The sequence below is a fragment of the Hyperoodon ampullatus genome (assembly GCF_949752795.1).
Source record: "Hyperoodon ampullatus genome assembly, chromosome: X".
NCBI lineage: Eukaryota > Metazoa > Chordata > Mammalia > Artiodactyla > Ziphiidae > Hyperoodon > Hyperoodon ampullatus.
The window spans coordinates 135,497,349-135,525,057 of NC_136913.1; the positions used below are offsets into that span (position 1 = coordinate 135,497,349).

A 27,709-nucleotide genomic window follows, 5' to 3' on the forward strand; every position below is an offset into this window, starting at 1 on the left:
TTTGCTGATGATCATTCTGACGGCTGTCAGGTGAACGTGTGTGTACACTGGATTTGCATGGCTTTATTAATTCCTGATATTCAGCCTTTTTCCATTCCCGTTTTTTTAACAAAAAAGAAAGAAAGAAAAAGAAACGGAAGACAAATGTGCATAAATTATGCCTCTTGAAACTGTCGGTTTGAAATATGGACGCCTTTTGAATTTTTTGGTCGATATACGACCCCAGGATTGGTTTTCCGGGCAGGTGTGATTTACAGGCCTGCAATTATTTTGAATATCACTTGACCATTGATGCCTGGATGAAAGCTGCTGTTGTGCGAAACGCCCACAAGGTGGCAGCAGTTCTATTTTACCAAATCTGGTTACTAGGGCAACAGATCCTCAATGGAAGTCGTGTTCTTGGCTGTAATTTAGAATGGAATGTGCCAGGAAAAAGCCCCTTAAGTATATGTCTCCCTACTTCTTGTTCATTTTTTTAAATTTAATTTTTATTTTTACCACAGCAAGTTTGATTACAATATTTGGCTTGTTCTAGGTGTGCAAGATGTGGTTCTTGTACACATAAACATATGTCTTTTCTTCCTGGAATCCTTTTCCCATGTACGTTAATACAGAATGTTGAGTAGTCTTCTCTTGGTATTCCGTAGGTGTTTGGTAATTATATATTTCACCTGTGTTTGTATATGTCTGTTAACCCCAATATCCTAATGTATCCAGTCCTCACAAGTTTCCATTGAGGAACCATAAGTTTCTTTAATGAATGTGTGGTTGCTCTTCTCTGTGGAAATATCTTCACTGGTATCAATTTATAGGTAATACCTAAAAGTGATATCATACGATATGTGTCTTTCTCTTCCTGCCATACTACAAGCTGTGTGATTACCTCTAGGCTCATCTACAGTGCTGCAAATGCCATCGTGTCCTATTTTTCCTTGGCTAATACTCCATCTGTACATGTACCAGTTCTTCTTTGTCCCCTCATCTGTTGATGGACTTTTTGGTTGCTTCCATGACTTGGCTATTGTAATACTGCGGCAATGCACATTCGCCTGCCTGTGTCTTTCCAATTCTGTCTTCTTAGGTTATAGGCCCAGGAGTGGGCCTGCTGGATCATATGGTAGCAAAATGTTTACCTTCAAAGGCACCTCCATTCTGTTCTCATTAGTGACTGTTACCAGGTCACGTCCCACTTAACGTTGAAGGTATGCACTTCTGCACAACACCTTCAGCATTTATTGTTTGTAGATTTTTTGCCGATGTTTATTCTGACTAGTGTGAGCTGGTACATGTTTGTGGTAGGATTTGCATGCGTCTCATAATCCATTGAAATTGAGCTTTCTGGCATGTCCTTATTTTGTTCAAACTGTGAGTACAGCTTACCTCTTCAAATTGTTTTCTTGAAGTATGTGTGACATTTAGAAATATTTTGGCCATTACCCCCCTCAAGACATTTTGAGGGCAGGTTTCATTTAGAGCCCTCCAGTACTGGTGCATATGAAGTGACCCTTAGCACAGGTTTGAAAGCTGCTGTTGCAGGTCATGGACAGAGGGTGGCAGCATTTCTGCTTTTCCCAAGCTTTCAACTAGGGAAACAGAGTACCTTGCAGTGGTATTCCTCGGTTATAAATTAGAGTGGAATGTGCCTGGATAAACCCCCAAAAGCTGATGTTTCTTTACTTATGTTTGTTTTCTAGATTGAATTTATATTTTTTATTGGAGTCATATTCCATTGTGTACATGGACCACTTTTTCTTTGTGCATTCCTCTGTTGATGGACATTTTCATAGCTTCCAAGTGTTGGCTATGATAAATATTGCTGGAGTGTAGGATTGCCAGCCTGTGTTTTTTTGTTTTTTTTTTTTGCGGTACGTGGGCCACTCACTGGCATGGACACTCCCATTGCAGAGCACAGGCTCTGGACGCACAGGCCCAGCAGCCATAGCTCACGGGACCAGCCACTCCGGGGCACGTGTGATTTTCCCGAACCGGGGCATGAACCCGTGTCCCCTGCTTCAGCGGAGGAACCTCAACCACTGCGCCACCAGTGAAGTCCAGGCTGTATCTTTTTGATTCTCATCCTCTCAGGCGATAGGCCCAGCAGTGGGTATGCTTGACTGAATGGTAGCTCAGTATTTACCTTTTCAAGGCACCTCCTTTGTGTTTTCCTTACTGGCTCTTACCATGTCCCACGTTGAACCAAGGCTAGGCATTTCTCCACAACCCCTTCAGCATTTATTGTTTGCAGAATTTTGGGGGATGGCCATTCTGACTGGTGTGAACTGATAGGACTTTTGTAATTTGGATTTGCATGTGTTTAATTATTTCTAAGGTTCATTTTCCCACACATTTTAAATTTTTTGTTAAAGAAAAAATGAAAAAAAACGGAGAATACAATTAACCTCTTGAAATTATCTTCTTGAAAGGTTGCCCTCAAAATTGAATTTTTTGGTCAATATTCGCCCCCAGGATTGTATTTGAGGGCAGGTGTCATTCACAGGCCTGTAATGAGTGTGAATATTTAGTGACCATTAGCACTGGGTTTAAAGCTGCTGTTGTGGTAAACGGCCACTAGGCGGCAGCATTTCTCCATTCCCAAATCTGGTTACTAGGGCAGCAGAGCCGTTCTGGAATCCCTGTTCCTAGGTTGTAAATTAAAATGGAATGTGCCAGGAGAAACCCCCATAAGTTTATGTTACATTATTTCTTGTTTGTTGTTTTAGTTTCTTTAATTGGGGTAATGTTTAGAATATTGTTTGTCCTAGGTGTACACAATCTGGGTCATTTGTGCATAACTTATATATATATATATATATATATATATATTCATGTACAGATCCACTTCCCATGTAAATTATTGCAGAGTGTTCCATAGACCTCCCTTGTTATATGGTCTGTCTTTTGATATATGTATTTAATAGGTATTTGTACACGTATGTTAACCTTAATCTCTAATTTTTCCATTCCCCCCACCTTTCCTTTTAGATAAGCATAGTTTGTTTTCTAAGTGTGTGTGTGTCATTCTCTGTGCAAATATGTTCATTTGTGTCAGCTGTTAGATAACGCCTATAAGTGATATCATAGGATACGTGTTTTGCTTTCCGACTTACCTCATGTTCTGCGATTATCTCTAGGCTCAACTATGGTGCCTCCAAGAGCAGTGTTTCATTGTTTTCCATGGCTAATATTCCATTGTGTACATGGACAACTTCTTCTTTTTCAACTGATATGGTGATGGACATTTTGGTTGCTTCCGTGTCTTGGGTATTGTGAAAATTCCTGCAGTGCAGCTGTTGAAGCCTGTGCCTTGTCGACTCTGGACTTGTCAGGTGAGAGTCTCAGCGGTGGGCCTGCTGAACGCAGTGGTGGCTCAATTTTTACTTTTTTTTTTTTTTTTTTTTTTCTGCAGTAGGCGGGCCTCTCACTGTTGTGGCCTCTCCCCTTGCGGAGCACAGGCTCTGGAGCACAGGCTCAGTGGCCATGGCTCACGGGCCCAGCCGCTCCGCGGCATGTGGGATCTTCCCAGACCGGGGCACGAACCCGTGTCCCCTGCATCGGTAGGCGGACTCTCAACCACTGCGCCACCAGGAAAGCCCAATTTTTACTTTTAAACGCAGCTCCTTTCTATTCTCATTATTGGCTGTCACCACTTTACATCTCACCAGCAGCTAGAGGGTACACAGTCCTCTAAAACTCCTTCAGCATGTAATGTTTGTAGACTTTCAGTTGATGGTAGTTGACAGGTGTGAGTTGAAACCTTTTTGGAGGTTAGATTTGCATGAGTCTAATAAGTACTGATGTTGATCTTTTATCCATTTTCCTCTTTTTTGAAAATGAGTGAATAAAACTTACCCCTCCATACATTCTCCTTGAAAAATTTGAGAGTTTAGAAATTTTTTGGCCATTCCCTACCTCCGCACAATTTTTTAGGGCAGGTGTCCTTTACAGCCCTGAATCCTTGTGAATGTTAAGTGACCATTAGCTGTGGGTTTAAAGCCGCTCTTGTGGGGAATGGCCACAAGGTGGCAGCATTTCTACATTTCCAACTCTGGGTTTTTGGGCCACAGAGGTTTCCTGGCAATCGTGTTAGTAAGCTGCGAATTAGAGTGGAATGTGCCAGCACAAACCCCCAAGAGCTTATATCTCCTAAATTGTCGTTTGTTATTTAAATTTAATTTTTATTAATTATCAGAGCAAATTTGATCAAAATGGAGATTCTCCTAGGTGGACAGTTTCTGGTTCATCCTATCAATGTATCTGTCTATTCCTGTTTGGATCCTTTCCCGTGTATGTTATTATAGAGTGTTGAGTAGACCTCTCTTTGTAGTCCATAGGTATTTTGTGATTATATATTTCCTATGTATTAGTATATGTCTGTTAACCCCCATATCCTAATTCATACATTCCTTACACCTTTCCATTTGGTTAAACATAATTTGGTTTTCTGAATCTATGTGTGTTCTTCTCTTGGAAATTATTTCATGGGTATCAATTTTTAGGTAACACCTATAAGTGATGTCGTAGGATGTGGGCCTTTCTGTTTCTTTCTTACTTCAAGTTGGGTGATTATCTCTTGGTCCTTCTATGGTGGTGCCAACGGCACTGTTCCATGCTTTTTCATGGTTAATATTCCATTGTGTACATGGGCGACTTCTTCTTGGTGCGTTTTTCTGTTGATGGACATTTTGGTTTCTTCCAGGTCTTGGCTATGGTACATGTTGGTGCAGTGCAGGATTGCCAGCCTGTGTCTTTTTGATTCTGCTCTCTTCAGGTGATAGGCCCATGGGTGGGCCTACCACATCACATGGTAGCTCCATTTTTACCCTTAAATGCACCTCCATTCTGCTCTCACTACTGGCTGTTACCAGGTTACATCCCACCGGCAGCTAACGGGTACGCAGTTCTCTAAAACCCCTTCAGCATTTATTCTTTGTAGACTTTTTTTGCTGATGATCATTCTCACGCCTGTCAGGTGAACGTGTGTGTACACTGGATTTGCATGGGTTTATTAATTCCTGATGTTCAGCCTTTTTCCATTCCCGTTTTTTTAACAAAAAAGAAAGAAAGAAAAAGAAACGGAAGACAAATGTGCATAAATTATGCCTCTTGAAACTGTCGGTTTGAAATATGGACGCCTTTTGAATTTTTTGGTCGATATACGACCCCAGGATTGGTTTTCCGGGCAGGTGTGATTTACAGGCCTGCAATTATTTTGAATATCAACTGACCATTGAAACCTGGATGAAAGCTGCTGTTGTGCGAAACGCCCACAAGGTGGCAGCAGTTCTACTTTACCAAATCTGGTTACTAGGGCAACAGATCCTCAATGGAAGTCGTGTTCTAGGTTGTAATTTAGAATGGAATGTGCCAGGAAAAAGCCCCTTAAGTATATGTCTCCCTACTTCTTGTTCATTTTTTTAAATTTAATTTTTATTTTTACCACAGCAAGTTTGATTACAATATTTGGCTTGTTCTAGGTGTGCAAGATGTGGTTCTTGTACACATAAACATATGTCTTTTCTTCCTGGAATCCTTCCCATGTACGTTAATACAGAATGTTGAGTAGTCTTCTCTTGGTATTCCGTAGGTGTTTGGTAATTATATATTTCACCTGTGTTTGTATATGTCTGTTAACCCCAATATCCTAATGTATCCAGTCCTCACAAGTTTCCATTGAGGAACCATAAGTTTCTTTAATGAATGTGTGGTTGCCCTTCTCTGTGGAAATATCTTCACTGGTATCAATTTATAGGTAATACCTAAAAGTGATATCATACGATATGTGTCTTTCTCTTCCTGCCATACTGCAAGCTGTGTGATTACCTCTAGGCTCATCTACAGTGCTGCAAATGGCATCGTGTCCTATTTTTCCTTGGCTAATTCTCCGTCTGTACATGTACCAGTTCTTCTTTGTCCACTCATCTGTTGATGGACTTTTTGGTTGCTTCCATGACTTGGCTATTGTAATGCTGCGGCAATGCACATTCGCCTGCCTGTGTCATTCCAATTCTGTCTTCTTAGGTTATAGGCCCAGGAGTGGGCCTGCTGGATCATATGGTAGCAGAATGTTTACCTTTAAAGGCACCTCCATTCTGTTCTCATTAGTGGCTCTTACCAGGTCACGTGCCACTTAACGTTGAGGGTATGCACTTCTGCACAACACCTTCAGCATTTATTGTTTGTAGATTTTTTGCCGATGTTTATTCTGACTAGTGTGAGCTGGTACATGTTTGTGGTAGGATTTGCATGCGTCTCATAATCCATTGAAATTGAGCTTTCTGGCATGTCCTTATTTTCTTCAACCTGGGAGTACAGCTTACCTCTTCAAATTGTTTTCTTGAAGTATGTGTGACATTTAGAAATATTTTGGCTTTTACCCCCCTCAAGACATTTTGAGGGCAGGTTTCATTTAGAGCCCTCCAGTACTGGTGCATATGAAGTGACCCTTAGCACAGGTTTGGAAGCTGCTGTTGCAGGTCATGGACAGAGGGTGGCAGCATTTCTGCTTTTCCCAAGCTTTTAACTAGGGAAACAGAGTACCTTGCAGTGGTATTCCTCGGTTATAAATTAGAGTGGAATGTGCCTGGAAAACCCCCCAAAAGATGATGTTTCTTTACTTATGTTTGTTTTCTAGATTGAATTTATATTTTTTTATTGGAATCATATTCCATTGTGTACATGGACCACTTTTTCTTTGTGCATTCCTCTGTTGATGGACATTTTCATAGCTTCCAAGTGTTGGCTATGATAAATATTGCTGGAGTGTAGGATTGCCAGCCTGTGTTTTTTTTTTATTTTTTGTGGTACGTGGGCCACTCACTGCCATGGCCACTCCCACTGCAGAAGCACAGGCTCTGGATGCACAGGCCCAGCAGCCATAGTTCACGGGACCAGCCGCTCCGGGGCACATGTGATTTTCCCGAACCGGGGCATGAACCCGTGTCCCCTGCTTCAGAGGAGGACCCTCAACCAGTGCACCACCAGTGAAGTCCAGGCTGTATCTTTTTGATTCTCATCCTGTCAGGCGATAGGCCCAGCAGTGGGTATGCTTGATTGAATGGTAGCTCAGTATTTACCTTTTCAAGGCACCTCCTTTGTGTTTTCCTTAATGGCTCTTACCATGTCCCACATTGAACCAAGGCTAGGCATTTCTCCACAACCCCTTCAGCATTTATTGTTTGCAGAATTTTTGGGGATGGCCATTCTGACTGGTGTGAACTGATAGGACTTTTGTAATTTGGATTTGCATGTCTATAATTATTTCTAAGGTTCATTTTCCCACACCTTTTTAAATTTCTGTTAATGAAAAAATGAAAAAAATCGGACAATACAATTAACCTCTTGAAATTATCTCCTTAAAAGGTTGCCCTCAAAATTGAATTTTTTGGTCAATATTCGCCCCCAGGATTTTTTTTGAGGGCAGGTGTCATTCACAGGCCTGTAATGAGTGTGAATATTTAGTGACCATTAGCACTGGGTTTAAAGCTGCTGTTGTGGTAAACGGCCACTAGGCGGCAGCATTCCTCCATTCCCAAATCTGGTTACTAGGGCAGCGGAGCCGTTCTGGAATCCCTGTTCCTAGGTTGTAAATTAAAATGGAATGTGCCAGGAGAAACCCCCATAAGTTTATGTTACATTATTTCTTGTTTGTTGTTTTAGTTTCTTTAATTGGGGTAATGTTTAGAATATTGTTTGTCCTAGGTGTACACAATCTGGGTCATTTGTGCATAACTTATATATATATATATATATATTCATGTACATATCCACTTCCCATGTAAATTATTGCAGAGTGTTCCATAGACCTCCCTTGTTATATGGTCTGTCTTTTGATATATGTATTTAATAGGTATTTGTACACGTATGGTAACCCTAATCTCTAATTTTTCCATTCCCCCCACCTTTCCTTTTAGATAAGCATAGTTTGTTTTCTAAGTGTGTGTGTGTCATTCTCTGTGCAAATATGTTCATTTGTGTCAGCTGTTAGATAACGCCTATAAGTGATATCATAGGATATGTGTTTTGCTTTCCGACTTACCTCATGTTCTGCGATTATCTCTAGGCTCAACTATGGTGCCTCCAAGAGCAGTGTTTCATTGTTTTCCATGGCTAATATTCCGTTGTGTACATGGACCACTTCTTCTTTTTCAACTGATATGGTGATGGACGTTTTGGTTGCTTCCGTGTCTTGGGTATTGTGAAAATTCCTGCAGTGCAGCTGTTGAAGCCTGTGCCTTGTCGACTCTGGACATGTCAGGTGAGAGTCTCAGCGGTAGGCCTGCTGAACGGAGTGGTGGCTCAATTTTTACTTTTAAACGCAGCTCCTTTGTATTCTCATTATTGGCTGTCACCACTTTACATCTCACCAGCAGCTAGAGGGTACACAGTCCTCTAAAACTCCTTCAGCATGTAATGTTTGTAGACTTTCAGTTGATGGTAGTTGACAGGTGTGAGTTGAAACCTTTTTGGAGGTTAGATTTGCATGAGTCTAATAATTAATGATGTTGATCTTTTATCCATTTTCCTCTTTTTTGAAAATGAGTGAGTAAAACTTACCCCTCCGTACATTCTCCTTGAAAAATTTGAGTGTTTAGAAATTTTTAGGCCATTCCCTACCTCCGCACAATTTTTTAGGGCAGGTGTCCTTTATAGCCCTGAATCCTTGTGAATGTTAAATGACTATTAGCTGTGGGTTTAAAGCCGCTCTTGTGGGAAATGGCCACAAGGTGGCAGCATTTCTACATTTCCAACTCTGGGTTTTTGGGCCACGGAGGTTTCCCGGCAATCGTGTTAGTAAGCTGCGAATTAGAGTGGAATGTGCCAGCACAAACCCCCAAGAGCTTATATCTCCTAAATTGTTGTTTGTTATTTAAATTTAATTTTTATTAATTATCAGAGCAAATTTGATCAAAATGGAGATTCTCCTAGGTGGACAGTTTCTGGTTCATCCTATCAATGTATCTGTCTATTCCTGTTTGGATCCTTTCCCGTGTATGTTATTATAGAGTGTTGAGTAGACCTCTCTTTGTAGTCCATAGGTATTTTGTGATTATATATTTCCTATGTATTAGTATATGTCTGTTAACCCCCATATCCTAATTCATACATTCCTTACACCTTTCCATTTGGTTAAACATAATTTGGTTTTCTGAATCTATGTGTGTTCTTCTCTTGGAAATTATTTCATGGGTATCAATTTTTAGGTAACACCTATAAGTGATGTCATAGGATGTCGGCCTTTCTGTTTCTTTCTTACTTCAAGTTGGGTGATTATCTCTTGGTCCTTCTATGGTGGTGCCAACGGCACTGTTCCATGCTTTTTCATGGTTAATATTCCATTGTGTACATGGGCGACTTCTTCTTGGTGCGTTTTTCTGTTGATGGACATTTTGGTTTCTTCCAGGTCTTGGCTATGGTACATGTTGGTGCAGTGCAGGATTGCCAGCCTGTGTCTTTTTGATTCTGCTCTCTTCAGGTGATAGGCCCATGGGTGGGCCTACCACATCACATGGTAGCTCCATTTTTACCCTTAAATGCACCTCCATTCTGCTCTCACTACTGGCTGTTACCAGGTTACATCCCACCGGCAGCTAAAGGGTACGCAGTTCTCTAAAACCCCTTCAGCATTTATTCTTTGTAGACTTTTTTTGCTGATGATCATTCTCACGCCTGTCAGGTGAACGTTTGTGTACACTGGATTTGCATGGCTTTATTAATTCCTGATGTTCAGCCTTTTTCCATTCCCGTTTTTTTAACAAAAAAGAAAGAAAGAAAAAGAAACGGAAGACAAATGTGCATAAATTATGCCTCTTGAAACTGTCGGTTTGAAATATGGACGCCTTTTGAATTTTTTGGTCGATATACGACCCCAGGATTGGTTTTCCGGGCAGGTGTGATTTACAGGCCTGCAATTATTTTGAATATCAACTGACCATTGAAACCTGCATGAAAGCTGCTGTTGTGCGAAACACCCACAAGGTGGCAGCAGTTCTACTTTACCAAATCTGGTTACTAGGGCAACAGATCCTCAATGGAAGTCGTGTTCTAGGTTGTAATTTAGAATGGAATGTGCCAGGAAAAAGCCCCTTAAGTATATGTCTCCCTACTTCTTGTTCATTTTTTTAATTTAATTTTTATTTTTACCACAGCAAGTTTGATTACAATATTTGGCTTGTTCTAGGTGTGCAACATGTGGTTCTTGTACACATAAACATATGTCTTTTCTTCCTGGAATCCTTTTCCCATGTACGTTAATACAGAATGTTGAGTAGTCTTCTCTTGGTATTGCGTAGGTGTTTGGTAATTATATATTTCACCTGTGTTTGTATATGTCTGTTAACCCCAATATCCTAATGTATCCAGTCCTCACAAGTTTCCATATGGGAACCATAAGTTTGTTTAATGAATGTGTGGTTGCCCTTCTCTGTGGAAATATCTTCACTGGTATCAATTTATAGGTAATACCTAAAAGTGATATCATACGATATGTGTCTTTCTCTTCCTGCCATACTGCAAGCTGTGTGATTACCTCTAGGCTCATCTACAGTGCTGCAAATGGCATCGTGTCCTATTTTTCCTTGGCTAATACTCCGTCTGTACATGTACCAGTTCTTCTTTGTCCACTCATCTGTTGATGGACTTTTTGGTTGCTTCCATGACTTGGCTATTGTAATGCTGCGGCAATGCACATTCGCCTGCCTGTGTCGTTCCAATTCTGTCTTCTTAGGTTATAGGCCCAGGAGTGGGCCTGCTGGATCATATGGTAGCAGAAGGTTTACCTTTAAAGGCACCTCCATTCTGTTCTCATTAGTGGCTCTTACCAGGTCACGTGCCACTTAACGTTGAGGGTATGCACTTCTGCACAACACCTTCAGCATTTATTGTTTCTAGATTTTTTGCCGATGTTTATTCTGACTAGTGTGAGCTGGTACATGTTTGTGGTAGGATTTGCATGCGTCTCATAATCCATTGAAATTGAGCTTTCTGGCATGTCCTTATTTTCTTCAAACTGTGAGTACAGCTTACCTCTTCAAATTGTTTTCTTGAAGTATGTGTGACATTTAGAAATATTTTGGCCATTACCCCCCTGAAGACATTTTGAGGGCAGGTTTCATTTAGAGCCCTCCAGTACTGGTGCATATGAAGTGACCCTTAGCACAGGTTTGGAAGCTGCTGTTGCAGGTCCTGGACAGAGGGTGGCAGCATTTCTGCTTTTCCCAATCTTTTAACTAGGGAAACAGAGTACCTTGCAGTGGTATTCCTCGGTTATAAATTAGAGTGGAATGTGCCTGGAAAAACCCCCAAAAGCTGATGTTTCTTTACTTATGTTTGTTTTCTAGATTGAATTTATATTTTTTTATTGGAGTCATATTCCATTGTGTACATGGACCACTTTTTCTTTGTGCATTCCTCTGTTGATGGACATTTTCATAGCTTCCAAGTGTTGGCTATGATAAATATTGCTGGAGTGTAGGATTGCCAGCCTGTGTTTTTTTTTTTTTTTGCGGAACGTGAGCCACTCACTGCCATGGCCACTCCCATTGCAGAGCACAGGCTCTGGACGCACAGGCCCAGTAGCCATAGCTCACGGGACCAGCCACTCCGGGGCACGTGTGATTTTCCCGTACCGGGGCATGAACCCGTGTCCCCTGCTTCAGCGGATGACCCTCAACCACTGCGCCACCAGTGAAGTCCAGGCTGTATCTTTTTGATTCTCATCCTCTCAGGCGATAGGCCCAGCAGTGGGTATGCTTGATTGAATGGTAGCTCAGTATTTACCTTTTCAAGGCACCTCCTTTGTGTTTTCCTTACTGGCTCTTACAATGTCCCACGTTGAACCAAGGCTAGGCATTTCTCCACAACCCCTTCAGCATTTATTATTTGCAGAATTCTTGGGGATGGCCATTCTGACTGGTGTGAACTGATAGGACTTTTGTAATTTGGATTTGCATGTCTATAATTATTTCTAAGGTTCATTTTCCCACACCTTTTTAAATTTCTGTTAAAGAAAAAATGAAAAAAAATGGAGAATACAATTAACCTCTTGAAATTGTCTCCTTAAAAGGTTGCCCTCAAAATTGAATTTTTTGGTCAATATTCGCCCCCAGGATTTTTTTTGAGGGCAGGTGTCATTCACAGGCCTGTAATGAGTGTGAATATTTAGTGACCATTAGCACTGGGTTTAAAGCTGCTGTTGTGGTAAACGGCCACTAGGCGGCAGCATTTCTCCATTCCCAAATCTGGTTACTAGGGCAGCAGAGCCGTTCTGGAATCCCTGTTCCTAGGTTGTAAATTAAAATGGAATGTGCCAGGAGAAACCCCCATAAGTTTATGTTACATTATTTCTTGTTTGTTGTTTTAGTTTCTTTAATTGGGGTAATGTTTAGAATATTGTTTGTCCTAGGTGTACACAATCTGGGTCATTTGTGCATAACATACATATATACATATATATATATATATATATATATATATATATATATTCATGTACAGATCCACTTCCCATGTAAATTATTGCAGAGTGTTCCATAGACCTCCCTTGTTATATGGTCGGTCTTTTGATATATGTATTTAATAGGTATTTGTACACGTATGGTAACCCTAATCTCTAATTTTTCCATTCCCCCCACCTTTCCTTTTAGATAAGCATAGTTTGTTTTCTAAGTGTGTGTGTGTCATTCTCTGTGCAAATATGTTCATTTGTGTCAGTTGTTAGATAACGCCTATAAGTGATATCATAGGATATGTGTTTTGCTTTCCGACTTACCTCACGTTCTGCGATTATCTCTAGGCTCAACTAGGGTGCCTGAAAGAGCAGTGTTTCATTGTTTTCCATGGCTAATATTCCATTGTGTACATGGACCACTTCTTCTTTTTCAACTGATATGGTGATGGACATTTTGGTTGCTTCCGTGTCTTGGGTATTGTGAAAATTCCTGCAGTGCAGCTGTTGAAGCCTGTGCCTTGTCGACTCTGGACTTGTCAGGTGAGAGTCTCAGCGGTGGGCCTGCTGAACGGAGTGGTGGCTCAATTTTTGCTTTTAAACGCAGCTCCTTTCTATTCTCATTATTGGCTGTCACCACTTTACATCTCACCAGCAGCTAGAGGGTACACAGTCCTCTAAAACTCCTTCAGCATGTAATGTTTGTAGACTTTTAGTTGATGGTAGTTGACAGGTGTGAGTTGAAACCTTTTTGGAGGTTAGATTTGCATGAGTCTAATAAGTACTGATGTTGAGCTTTTATCCATTTTCCTCTTTTTTGAAAATGAGTGAGTAAAACTTACCCCTCCATACATTCTCCTTGAAAAATTTGAGAGTTTAGAAATTTTTTGGCCATTCCCTACCTCCGCACAATTTTTTAGGGCAGGTGTCCTTTACAGCCCTGAATCCTTGTGAATGTTAAGTGACCATTAGCTGTGGGTTTAAAGCCGCTCTTGTGGGAAATGGCCACAAGGTGGCAGCATTTCTACATTTCCAACTCTGGGTTTTTGGGCCACAGAGGTTTCCCGGCAATCGTGTTAGTAAGCTGTGAATTAGAGTGGAATGTGCCAGCACAAACCCCCAAGAGCTTATATCTCCTAAATTGTTGTTTGTTATTTAAATTTAATTTTTATTAATTATCAGAGCAAATTTGATCAAAATGGAGATTCTCCTAGGTGGACAGTTTCTGGTTCATCCTATCAATGTATCTGCCTATTCCTGTTTGGATCCTTTCCCGTGTATGTTATTATAGAGTGTTGAGTAGACCTCTATTTGTAGTCCATAGGGATTTTGTGATTATATATTTCCTATGTATTAGTATATGTCTGTTAACCCCCATATCCTAATTCATACATTCCTTACACCTTTCCATTTGGTTAAACATAATTTGGTTTTCTGAATCTATGTGTGTTCTTCTCTAGGAAATTATTTCATGGGTATCAATATTTAGGTAACACCTATAAGTGATGTCATAGGATGTGGGCCTTTCTGTTTCTTTCTTACTTCAAGTTGGGTGATTATCTCTTGGTCCTTCTATGGTGGTGCCAACGGCACTGTTCCATGCTTTTTCATGGTTAATATTCCATTGTGTACATGGGCGACTTCTTCTTGGTGCGTTTTTCTGTTGATGGACATTTTGGTTTCTTCCAGGTCTTGGCTATGGTACATGTTGGTGCAGTGCAGGATTGCCAGCCTGTGTCTTTTTGATTCTGCTCTCTTCAGGTGATAGGCCCATGGGTGGGCCTACCACATCACATGGTAGCTCCATTTTTACCCTTAAATGCACCTCCATTCTGCTCTCACTACTGGCTGTTACCAGGTTACATCCCACCGGCAGCTAAAGGGTACGCAGTTCTCTAAAACCCCTTCAGCATTTATTCTTTGTAGACTTTTTTTGCTGATGATCATTCTCATGCCTGTCAGGTGAACGTTTGTGTACACTGGATTTGCATGGCTTTATTAAGTCCTGATGTTCAGCCTTTTTCCATTCCCGTTTTTTTAACAAAAAAGAAAGAAAGAAAAAGAAACGGAAGACAAATGTGCATAAATTATGCCTCTTGAAACTGTCGGTTTGAAATATGGATGCCTTTTGAATTTTTTGGTCGATATACGACCCCAGGATTGGTTTTCCGGGCAGGTGTGATTTACAGGCCTGCAATTATTTTGAATATCAACTGACCATTGAAACCTGGATGAAAGCTGCTGTTGTGCGAAACGCCCACAAGGTGGCAGCAGTTCTACTTTACCAAATCTGGTTACTAGGGCAACAGATCCTCAATGGAAGTCGTGTTCTAGGTTGTAATTTAGAATGGATTGTGCCAGGAAAAAGCCCCTTAAGTATATGTCTCCCTACTTCTTGTTCATTTTTTTAATTTAATTTTTATTTTTACCACAGCAAGTTTGATTACAATATTTGGCTTGTTCTAGGTGTGCAAGATGTGGTTCTTGTACACATAAACATATGTCTTTTCTTCCTGGAATCCTTTTCCCATGTACGTTAATACAGAATGTTGAGTAGTCTTCTCTTGGTATTGCGTAGGTGTTTGGTAATTATATATTTCACCTGTGTTTGTATATGTCTGTTAACCCCAATATCCTAATGTATCCAGTCCTCACAAGTTTCCATTGAGGAACCATAAGTTTGTTTAATGAATGTGTGGTTGCCCTTCTCTGTGGAAATATCTTCACTGGTATCAATTTATAGGTAATACCTAAAAGTGATATCATACGATATGTGTCTTTCTCTTCCTGCCATACTACAAGCTGTGTGATTACCTCTAGGCTCATCTACAGTGCTGCAAATGGCATCGTGTCCTATTTTTCCTTGGCTAATACTCCGTCTGTACATGTACCAGTTCTTCTTTGTCCACTCATCTGTTGATGGACTTTTTGGTTGCTTCCATGACTTGGCTATTGTAATGCTGCGGCAATGCACATTCGCCTGCCTGTGTCGTTCCAATTCTGTCTTCTTAGGTTATAGGCCCAGGAGTGGGCCTGCTGGATCATATGGTAGCAGAATGTTTACCTTTAAAGGCACCTCCATTCTGTTCTCATTAGTGGCTCTTACCAGGTCACGTGCCACTTAACGTTGAGGGTATGCACTTCTGCACAACACCTTCAGCATTTATTGTTTGTAGATTTTTTGCCGATGTTTATTCTGACTAGTGTGAGCTGGTACATGTTTGTGGTAGGATTTGCATGCATCTCATAATCCATTGAAATTGAGCTTTCTGGCATGTCCTTATTTTCTTCAAACTGTGAGTACAGCTTACCTCTTCAAATTGTTTTCTTGAAGTATGTGTGACATTTAGAAATATTTTGGCCATTACCCCCCTCAAGACATTTTGAGGGCAGGTTTCATTTAGAGCCCTCCAGTACTGGTGCATATGAAGTGACCCTTAGCACAGGTTTGGAAGCTGCTGTTGCAGGTCATGGACAGAGGGTGGCAGCATTTCTGCTTTTCCCAAGCTTTTAACTAGGGAAACAGAGTACCTTGCAGTGGTATTCCTCGGTTATAAATTAGAGTGGAATGTGCCTGGAAAAACCCCCAAAAGCTGATGTTTCTTTACTTATGTTTGTTTTCTAGATTGAATTTATATTTTTTTATTGGAATCATATTCCATTGTGTACATGGACCACTTTTTCTTTGTGCATTCCTCTGTTGATGGACATTTTCATAGCTTCCAAGTGTTGGCTATGATAAATATTGGTGGAGTGTAGGATTGCCAGCCTGTGTTTTTTTTTTTTTTTTGCGGTACGTGAGCCACTCACTGCCATGGCCACTCCCATTGCAGAGCACAGGCTCTGGACGCACAGGCCCAGCAGCCATAGCTCACGGGACCAGCCACTCCGGGGCACGTGTGATTTTCCCGTACCGGGGCATGAACCCGTGTCCCCTGCTTCAGCGGATGACCCTCAACCACTGCGCCACCAGTGAAGTCCAGGCTGTATCTTTTTGATTCTCATCCTCTCAGGCGATAGGCCCAGCAGTGGGTATGCTTGATTGAATGGTAGCTCAGTATTTACCTTTTCAAGGCACCTCCTTTGTGTTTTCCTTACTGGCTCTTACCATGTCCCACGTTGAACCAAGGCTAGGCATTTCTCCACAACCCCTTCAGCATTTATTATTTGCAGAATTTTTGGGGATGGCCATTCTGACTGGTGTGAACTGATAGGACTTTTGTAATTTGGATTTGCATGTCTATAATTATTTCTAAGGTTCATTTTCCCACACCTTTTTAAATTTCTGTTAAAGGAAAAATGAAAAAAAATGGAGAATACAATTAACCTCTTGAAATTGTCTCCTTAAAAGGTTGCCCTCAAAATTGAATTTTTTTGTCAATATTCGCCCCCAGGATTTTTTTTGAGGGCAGGTGTCATTCACAGGCCTGTAATGAGTGTGAATATTTAGTGACCATTAGCACTGGGTTTAAAGCTGCTGTTGTGGTAAACGGCCACTAGGCGGCAGCATTTCTCCATTCCCAAATCTGGTTACTAGGGCAGCAGAGCCGTTCTGGAATCCCTGTTCCTAGGTTGTAAATTAAAATGGAATGTGCCAGGAGAAACCCCCATAAGTTTATGTTACATTATTTCTTGTTTGTTGTTTTAGTTCCTTTAATTGGGGTAATGTTTAGAATATGGCTTTTCCTAGGTGTACACAATCTGGGTCATTTGTGCATAACTTATATATATATATATATATATATATTCATGTACAGATCCACTTCCCATGTAAATTATTGCAGAGTGTTCCGTAGACCACCCTTGTTATATGGTCGGTCTTTTGATATATGTATTTAATAGGTATTTGTACACGTATGGTAACCCTAATCTCTAATTTTTCCATTCCCCCCACCTTTCCTTTTAGATAAGCATAGTTTGTTTTCTAAGTGTGTGTGTGTCATTCTCTGTGCAAATATGTTCATTTGTGTCAGCTGTTAAATAACGCCTATAAGTGATATCATAGGATATGTGTTTTGCTTTCCGACTTACCTCATGTTCTGCGGTTATCTCTAGGCTCAACTATGGTGCCTCCAAGAGCAGTGTTTCATTGTTTTCCATGGCTAATATTCCATTGTGTACATGGACCACTTCTTCTTTTTCAACTGATATGGTGATGGACGTTTTGGTTGCTTCCGTGTCTTGGGTATTGTGAAAATTCCTGCAGTGCAGCTGTTGAAGCCTGTGCCTTGTCGACTCTGGACTTGTCAGGTGAGAGTCTCAGCGGTGGGCCTGCTGAACGGAGTGGTGGCTCAATTTTTACTTTTAAACGCAGCTCCTTTCTATTCTCATTATTGGCTGTCACCACTTTACATCTCACCAGCAGCTAGAGGGTACACAGTCCTCTAAAACTCCTTCAGCATGTAATGTTTGTAGACTTTCAGTTGATGGTAGTTGACAGGTGTGAGTTGAAACCTTTTTGGAGGTTAGATTTGCATGAGTCTAATAAGTACTGATGTTGATCTTTTATCCATTTTCCTCTTTTTTGAAAATGAGTGAGTAAAACTTACCCCTCCATACATTCTCCTTGAAAAATTTGAGAGTTTAGAAATTTTTTGGCCATTCCCTACCTCCGCACAATTTTTTAGGGCAGGTGTCCTTTACAGCCCTGAATCCTTGTGAATGTTAAGTGACCATTAGCTGTGGGTTTAAAGCCGCTCTTGTGGGAAATGGCCACAAGGTGGCAGCATTTCTACATTTCCAACTCTGGGTTTTTGGGCCACAGAGGTTTCCCGGCAATCGTGTTAGTAAGCTGCGAATTAGAGTGGAATGTGCCAGCACAAACCCCCAAGAGCTTATATCTCCTAAATTGTCGTTTGTTATTTAAATTTAATTTTTATTAATTATCAGAGCAAATTTGATCAAAATGGAGATTCTCCTAGGTGGACAGTTTCTGGTTCATCCTATCAATGTCTCTGTCTATTCCTGTTTGGATCCTTTCCCATGTATGTTATTATAGAGTGTTGAGTAGACCTCTCTTTGTAGTCCATAGGGATTTTGTGATTATATATTTCCTATGTATTAGTATATGTCTGTTAACCCCCATATCCTAATTCATACATTCCTTACACCTTTCCATTTGGTTAAACATAATTTGGTTTTCTGAATCTATGTGTGTTCTTCTCTTGGAAATTATTTCATGGGTATCAATTTTTAGGTAACACCTCTAAGTGATGTCGTAGGATGTGGGCCTTTCTGTTTCTTTCTTACTTCAAGTTGGGTGATTATCTCTTGGTCCTTCTATGGTGGTGCCAACGGCACTGTTCCATGCTTTTTCATGGTTAATATTCCATTGTGTACATGGGCGACTTCTTCTTGGTGCGTTTTTCTGTTGATGGACATTTTGGTTTCTTCCAGGTCTTGGCTATGGTACATGTTGGTGCAGTGCAGGATTGCCAGCCTGTGTCTTTTTGATTCTGCTCTCTTCAGGTGATAGGCCCATGGGTGGGCCTACCACATCACATGGTAGCTCCATTTTTACCCTTAAATGCACCTCCATTCTGCTCTCACTACTGGCTGTTACGAGGTTACATCCCACCGGCAGCTAAAGGGTACGCAGTTCTCTAAAACCCCTTCAGCATTTATTCTTTGTAGACTTTTTTTGCTGATGATCATTCTCACGCCTGTCAGGTGAACGTGTGTGTACACTGGATTTGCATGGCTTTATTAATTCCTGATGTTCAGCCTTTTTCCATTCCCGTTTTTTTAACAAAAAAGAAAGAAAGAAAAAGAAACGGAAGACAAATGTGCATAAATTATGCCTCTTGAAGCTGTCGGTTTGAAATATGGACGCCTTTTGAATTTTTTGGTCGATATACGACCCCAGGATTGGTCTTCCGGGCAGGTGTGATTTACAGGCCTGCAATTATTTTGAATATCAACTGACCATTGAAACCTGGATGAAAGCTGCTGTTGTGCGAAACGCCCACAAGGTGGCAGCAGTTCTACTTTACCAAATCTGGTTACTAGGGCAACAGATCCTCAATGGAAGTCGTGTTCTTGGTTGTAATTTAGAATGGAATGTGCCAGGAAAAAGCCCCTTAAGTATATGTCTCCCTACTTCTTGTTCATTTTTTTAATTTAATTTTTATTTTTACCACAGCAAGTTTGATTACAATATTTGGCTTGTTCTAGGTATGCAAGATGTGGTTCTTGTACACATAAACATATGTCTTTTCTTCCTGGAATCCTTTTCCCATGTACGTTAATACAGAATGTTGAGTAGTCTTCTCTTGGTATTCCGTAGGTGTTTGGTAATTATATATTTCACCTGTGTTTGTATATGTCTGTTAACCCCAATATCCTAATGTATCCAGTCCTCACAAGTTTCCATTGAGGAACCATAAGTTTCTTTAATGAATGTGTGGTTGCCCTTCTCTGTGGAAATATCTTCACTGGTATCAATTTATAGGTAATACCTAAAAGTGATATCATATGATATGTGTCTTTCTCTTCCTGCCATACTACAAGCTGTGTGATTACCTCTAGGCTCATCTACAGTGCTGCAAATGGCATCGTGTCCTATTTTTCCTTGGCTAATACTCCGTCTGTACATGTACCAGTTCTTCTTTGTCCCCTCATCTGTTGATGGACTTTTTGGTTGCTTCCATGACTTGGCTATTGTAATGCTGCGGCAATGCACATTCGCCTGCCTGTGTCTTTCCAATTCTGTCTTCTTAGGTTATAGGCCCAGGAGTGGGCCTGCTGGATCATATGGTAGCAAAATGTTTACCTTCAAAGGCACCTCCATTCTGTTCTCATTAGTGACTGTTACCAGGTCACGTCCCACTTAACGTTGAAGGTATGCACTTCTGCACAACACCTTCAGCATTTATTGTTTGTAGATTTTTTGCCGATGTTTATTCTGACTAGTGTGAGCTGGTACATGTTTGTGGTAGGATTTGCATGCGTCTCATAATGCATTGAAATTGAGCTTTCTGGCATGTCCTTATTTTCTTCAAACTGTGAGTACAGCTTACCTCTTCAAATTGTTTTCTTGAAGTATGTGTGACATTTAGAAATATTTTGGCCATTACCCCCCTCAAGACATTTTGAGGGCAGGTTTCATTTACAGCCCTCCAGTACTGGTGCATATGCAGTGACCCTTAGCACAGGTTTGAAAGCTGCTGTTGCAGGTCATGGACAGAGGGTGGCAGCATTTCTGCTTTTCCCAAGCTTTCAACTAGGGAAACAGAGTACCTTGCAGTGGTATTCCTCGGTTATAAATTAGAGTGGAATGTGCCTGGATAAACCCCCAAAAGCTGATGTTTCTTTACTTATGTTTGTTTTCTAGATTGAATTTATATTTTTTTATTGGAGTCATATTCTATTGTGTACATGGACCACTTTTTCTTTGTGCATTCCTCTGTTGATGGACATTTTCATAGCTTCCAAGTGTTGGCTATGATAAATATTGCTGGAGTGTAGGATTGCCAGCCTGTGTTTTTTTTTATTTTTTGCGGTACGTGGGCCACTCACTGGCATGGACACTCCCATTGCAGAGCACAGGCTCTGGACGCACAGGCCCAGCAGCCATAGCTCACGGGACCAGCCACTCCGGGGCACGTGTGATTTTCCCGAACCGGGGCATGAACCCGTGTTCCCTGCTTCAGCGGAGGAACCTCAACCACTGCGCCACCAGTGAAGTCCAGGCTGTATCTTTTTGATTCTCATCCTCTCAGGCGATAGGCCCAGCAGTGGCTATGCTTGACTGAATGGTAGCTCAGTATTTACCTTTTCAAGGCACCTCCTTTGTGTTTTCCTTACTGGCTCTTACCATGTCCCACGTTGAACCAAGGCTAGGCATTTCTCCACAACCCCTTCAGCATTTATTGTTTGCAGAATTTTGGGGGATGGCCATTCTGACTGGTGTGAACTGATAGGACTTTTGTAATTTGGATTTGCATGTGTTTAATTATTTCTAGGGTTCTTTTTCCCACACCTTTTAAAATTTTTGTTAAAGAAAAAATGAAAAAAAACGGAGAATACAATTAACCTCTTGAAATTATCTTCTTGAAAGGTTGCCCTCAAAATTGAATTTTTTTTTCAATATTCGCCCCCAGGATTGTTTTTGAGGGCAGGTGTCATTCACAGGCCTGTAATGAGTGTGAATATTTAGTGACCATTAGCACTGGGTTTAAATCTGCTGTTGTGGTAAACGGCCACTAGGCGGCAGCATTTCGCCATTCCCAAATCTGGTTACTAGGGCAGCAGAGCCCTTCTGGAATCCCTGTTCCTAGGTTGTAAATTAAAATGGAATGTGCCAGGAGAAACCCCCATAAGTTTATGTTACATTATTTCTTGTTTGTTGTTTTAGTTTCTTTAATTGGGGTAATGTTTAGAATATTGTTTGTCCTAGGTGTACACAATCTGGGTCATTTGTGCATAACTTATATATATATATATATATATATATTCATGTACATATCCACTTCCCATGTAAATTATTGCAGAGTGTTCCATAGACCTCCCTTGTTATATGGTCTGTCTTTTGATATATGTATTTAATAGGTATTTGTACACGTATGGTAACCCTAATCTCTAATTTTTCCATTCCCCCCACCTTTCCTTTTAGATAAGCATAGTTTGTTTTCTAAGTGTGTGTGTGTCATTCTCTGTGCAAATATGTTCATTTGTGTCAGCTGTTAGATAACGCCTATAAGTGATATCATAGGATATGTGTTTTGCTTTCCGACTTACCTCATGTTCTGCGATTATCTCTAGGCTCAACTATGGTGCCTCCAAGAGCAGTGTTTCATTGTTTTCCATGGCTAATATTCCGTTGTGTACATGGACCACTTCTTCTTTTTCAACTGATATGGTGATGGACGTTTTGGTTGCTTCCGTGTCTTGGGTATTGTGAAAATTCCTGCAGTGCAGCTGTTGAAGCCTGTGCCTTGTCGACTCTGGACTTGTCAGGTGAGAGTCTCAGCGGTAGGCCTGCTGAACGGAGTGGTGGCTCAATTTTTACTTTTAAACGCAGCTCCTTTGTATTCTCATTATTGGCTGTCACCACTTTACATCTCACCAGCAGCTAGAGGGTACACAGTCCTCTAAAACTCCTTCAGCATGTAATGTTTGTAGACTTTCAGTTGATGGTAGTTGACAGGTGTGAGTTGAAACCTTTTTGGAGGTTAGATTTGCATGAGTCTAATAATTAATGATGTTGATCTTTTATCCATTTTCCTCTTTTTTGAAAATGAGTGAGTAAAACTTACCCCTCCATACATTCTCCTTGAAAAATTTGAGAGTTTAGAAATTTTTAGGCCATTCCCTACCTCCGCACAATTTTTTAGGGGGCAGGTGTCCTTTATAGCCCTGAATCCTTGTGAATGTTAAATGACTATTAGCTGTGGGTTTAAAGCCGCTCTTGTGGGAAATGGCCACAAGGTGGCAGCATTTCTACATTTCCAACTCTGGGTTTTTGGGCCACGGAGGTTTCCCGGCAATCGTGTTAGTAAGCTGCGAATTAGAGTGGAATGTGCCAGCACAAACCCCCAAGAGCTTATATCTCCTAAATTGTTGTTTGTTATTTAAATTTAATTTTTATTAATTATCAGAGCAAATTTGATCAAAATGGAGATTCTCCTAGGTGGACAGTTTCTGGTTCATCCTATCAATGTATCTGTCTATTCCTGTTTGGATCCTTTCCCGTGTATGTTATTATAGAGTGTTGAGTAGACCTCTCTTTGTAGTCCATAGGTATTTTGTGATTATATATTTCCTATGTATTAGTATATGTCTGTTAACCCCCATATCCTAATTCATACATTCCTTACACCTTTCCATTTGGTTAAACATAATTTGGTTTTCTGAATCTATGTGTGTTCTTCTCTTGGAAATTATTTCATGGGTATCAATTTTTAGGTAACACCTATAAGTGATGTCATAGGATGTCGGCCTTTCTGTTTCTTTCTTACTTCAAGTTGGGTGATTATCTCTTGGTCCTTCTATGGTGGTGCCAACGGCACTGTTCCATGCTTTTTCATGGTTAATATTCCATTGTGTACATGGGCGACTTCTTCTTGGTGCGTTTTTCTGTTGATGGACATTTTGGTTTCTTCCAGGTCTTGGCTATGGTACATGTTGGTGCAGTGCAGGATTGCCAGCCTGTGTCTTTTTGATTCTGCTCTCTTCAGGTGATAGGCCCATGGGTGGGCCTACCACATCACATGGTAGCTCCATTTTTACCCTTAAATGCACCTCCATTCTGCTCTCACTACTGGCTGTTACCAGGTTACATCCCACCGGCAGCTAAAGGGTACGCAGTTCTCTAAAACCCCTTCAGCATTTATTCTTTGTAGACTTTTTTTGCTGATGATCATTCTCACGCCTGTCAGGTGAACGTTTGTGTACACTGGATTTGCATGGCTTTATTAATTCCTGATGTTCAGCCTTTTTCCATTCCCGTTTTTTTAACAAAAAAGAAAGAAAGAAAAAGAAACGGAAGACAAATGTGCATAAATTATGCCTCTTGAAACTGTCGGTTTGAAATATGGACGCCTTTTGAATTTTTTGGTCGATATACGACCCCAGGATTGGTTTTCCGGGCAGGTGTGATTTACAGGCCTGCAATTATTTTGAATATCAACTGACCATTGAAACCTGCATGAAAGCTGCTGTTGTGCGAAACGCCCACAAGGTGGCAGCAGTTCTACTTTACCAAATCTGGTTACTAGGGCAACAGATCCTCAATGGAAGTCGTGTTCTAGGTTGTAATTTAGAATGGAATGTGCCAGGAAAAAGCCCCTTAAGTATATGTCTCCCTACTTCTTGTTCATTTTTTTAATTTAATTTTTATTTTTACCACAGCAAGTTTGATTACAATATTTGGCTTGTTCTAGGTGTGCAACATGTGGTTCTTGTACACATAAACATATGTCTTTTCTTCCTGGAATCCTTTTCCCATGTACGTTAATACAGAATGTTGAGTAGTCTTCTCTTGGTATTGCGTAGGTGTTTGGTAATTATATATTTCACCTGTGTTTGTATATGTCTGTTAACCCCAATATCCTAATGTATCCAGTCCTCACAAGTTTCCATATGGGAACCATAAGTTTGTTTAATGAATGTGTGGTTGCCCTTCTCTGTGGAAATATCTTCACTGGTATCAATTTATAGGTAATACCTAAAAGTGATATCATACGATATGTGTCTTTCTCTTCCTGCCATACTGCAAGCTGTGTGATTACCTCTAGGCTCATCTACAGTGCTGCAAATGGCATCGTGTCCTATTTTTCCTTGGCTAATACTCCGTCTGTACATGTACCAGTTCTTCTTTGTCCACTCATCTGTTGATGGACTTTTTGGTTGCTTCCATGACTTGGCTATTGTAATGCTGCGGCAATGCACATTCGCCTGCCTGTGTCGTTCCAATTCTGTCTTCTTAGGTTATAGGCCCAGGAGTGGGCCTGCTGGATCATATGGTAGCAGAATGTTTACCTTTAAAGGCACCTCCATTCTGTTCTCATTAGTGGCTCTTACCAGGTCACGTGCCACTTAACGTTGAGGGTATGCACTTCTGCACAACACCTTCAGCATTTATTGTTTCTAGATTTTTTGCCGATGTTTATTCTGACTAGTGTGAGCTGGTACATGTTTGTGGTAGGATTTGCATGCGTCCCATAATCCATTGAAATTGAGCTTTCTGGCATGTCCTTATTTTCTTCAAACTGTGAGTACAGCTTACCTCTTCAAATTGTTTTCTTGAAGTATGTGTGACATTTAGAAATATTTTGGCCATTACCCCCCTGAAGACATTTTGAGGGCAGGTTTCATTTAGAGCCCTCCAGTACTGGTGCATATGAAGTGACCCTTAGCACAGGTTTGGAAGCTGCTGTTGCAGGTCCTGGACAGAGGGTGGCAGCATTTCTGCTTTTCCCAAGCTTTTAACTAGGGAAACAGAGTACCTTGCAGTGGTATTCCTCGGTTATAAATTAGAGTGGAATGTGCCTGGAAAAACCCCCAAAAGCTGATGTTTCTTTACTTATGTTTGTTTTCTAGATTGAATTTATATTTTTTTATTGGAGTCATATTCCATTGTGTACATGGACCACTTTTTCTTTGTGCATTCCTCTGTTGATGGACATTTTCATAGCTTCCAAGTGTTGGCTATGATAAATATTGCTGGAGTGTAGGATTGCCAGCCTGTGTTTTTTTTTTTTTTTGCGGAACGTGAGCCACTCACTGCCATGGCCACTCCCATTGCAGAGCACAGGCTCTGGACGCACAGGCCCAGTAGCCATAGCTCACGGGACCAGCCACTCCGGGGCACGTGTGATTTTCCCGTACCGGGGCATGAACCCGTGTCCCCTGCTTCAGCGGATGACCCTCAACCACTGCGCCACCAGTGAAGTCCAGGCTGTATCTTTTTGATTCTCATCCTCTCAGGCGATAGGCCCAGCAGTGGGTATGCTTGATTGAATGGTAGCTCAGTATTTACCTTTTCAAGGCACCTCCTTTGTGTTTTCCTTACTGGCTCTTACAATGTCCCACGTTGAACCAAGGCTAGGCATTTCTCCACAACCCCTTCAGCATTTATTATTTGCAGAATTCTTGGGGATGGCCATTCTGACTGGTGTGAACTGATAGGACTTTTGTAATTTGGATTTGCATGTCTATAATTATTTCTAAGGTTCATTTTCCCACACCTTTTTAAATTTCTGTTAAAGAAAAAATGAAAAAAAATGGAGAATACAATTAACCTCTTGAAATTGTCTCCTTAAAAGGTTGCCCTCAAAATTGAATTTTTTTGTCAATATTCGCCCCCAGGATTTTTTTTGAGGGCAGGTGTCATTCACAGGCCTGTAATGAGTGTGAATATTTAGTGACCATTAGCACTGGGTTTAAAGCTGCTGTTGTGGTAAACGGCCACTAGGCGGCAGCATTTCTCCATTCCCAAATCTGGTTACTAGGGCAGCAGAGCCGTTCTGGAATCCCTGTTCCTAGGTTGTAAATTAAAATGGAATGTGCCAGGAGAAACCCCCATAAGTTTATGTTACATTATTTCTTGTTTGTTGTTTTAGTTTCTTTAATTGGGGTAATGTTTAGAATATTGTTTGTCCTAGGTGTACACAATCTGGGTCATTTGTGCATAACATACATATATATATATATATATATATATATATATATATATATATATATATATATATATATTCATGTACAGATCCACTTCCCATGTAAATTATTGCAGAGTGTTCCATAGACCTCCCTTGTTATATGGTCGGTCTTTTGATATATGTATTTAATAGGTATTTGTACACGTATGGTAACCCTAATCTCTAATTTTTCCATTCCCCCCACCTTTCCTTTTAGATAAGCATAGTTTGTTTTCTAAGTGTGTGTGTGTCATTCTCTGTGCAAATATGTTCATTTGTGTCAGTTGTTAGATAACGCCTATAAGTGATATCATAGGATATGTGTTTTGCTTTCCGACTTACCTCACGTTCTGCGATTATCTCTAGGCTCAACTAGGGTGCCTGAAAGAGCAGTGTTTCATTGTTTTCCATGGCTAATATTCCATTGTGTACATGGACCACTTCTTCTTTTTCAACTGATATGGTGATGGACATTTTGGTTGCTTCCGTGTCTTGGGTATTGTGAAAATTCCTGCAGTGCAGCTGTTGAAGCCTGTGCCTTGTCGACTCTGGACTTGTCAGGTGAGAGTCTCAGCGGTGGGCCTGCTGAACGGAGTGGTGGCTCAATTTTTGCTTTTAAACGCAGCTCCTTTCTATTCTCATTATTGGCTGTCACCACTTTACATCTCACCAGCAGCTAGAGGGTACACAGTCCTCTAAAACTCCTTCAGCATGTAATGTTTGTAGACTTTTAGTTGATGGTAGTTGACAGGTGTGAGTTGAAACCTTTTTGGAGGTTAGATTTGCATGAGTCTAATAAGTACTGATGTTGAGCTTTTATCCATTTTCCTCTTTTTTGAAAATGAGTGAGTAAAACTTACCCCTCCATACATTCTCCTTGAAAAATTTGAGAGTTTAGAAATTTTTTGGCCATTCCCTACCTCCGCACAATTTTTTAGGGCAGGTGTCCTTTACAGCCCTGAATCCTTGTGAATGTTAAGTGACCATTAGCTGTGGGTTTAAAGCCGCTCTTGTGGGAAATGGCCACAAGGTGGCAGCATTTCTACATTTCCAACTCTGGGTTTTTGGGCCACAGAGGTTTCCCGGCAATCGTGTTAGTAAGCTGTGAATTAGAGTGGAATGTGCCAGCACA

At 40.8% G+C, this 27,709-nt stretch overlaps 1 long non-coding RNA gene across 1 annotated transcript in view; it reads left to right on the forward strand.

Moving 5' to 3' along the window:
* Nucleotides 1–27,709, forward strand: part of LOC307069162 — a 458,782-nt gene that overhangs the window by 94,673 nt on the left and 336,400 nt on the right. The gene's annotated exons all lie outside the window — the stretch shown is intronic.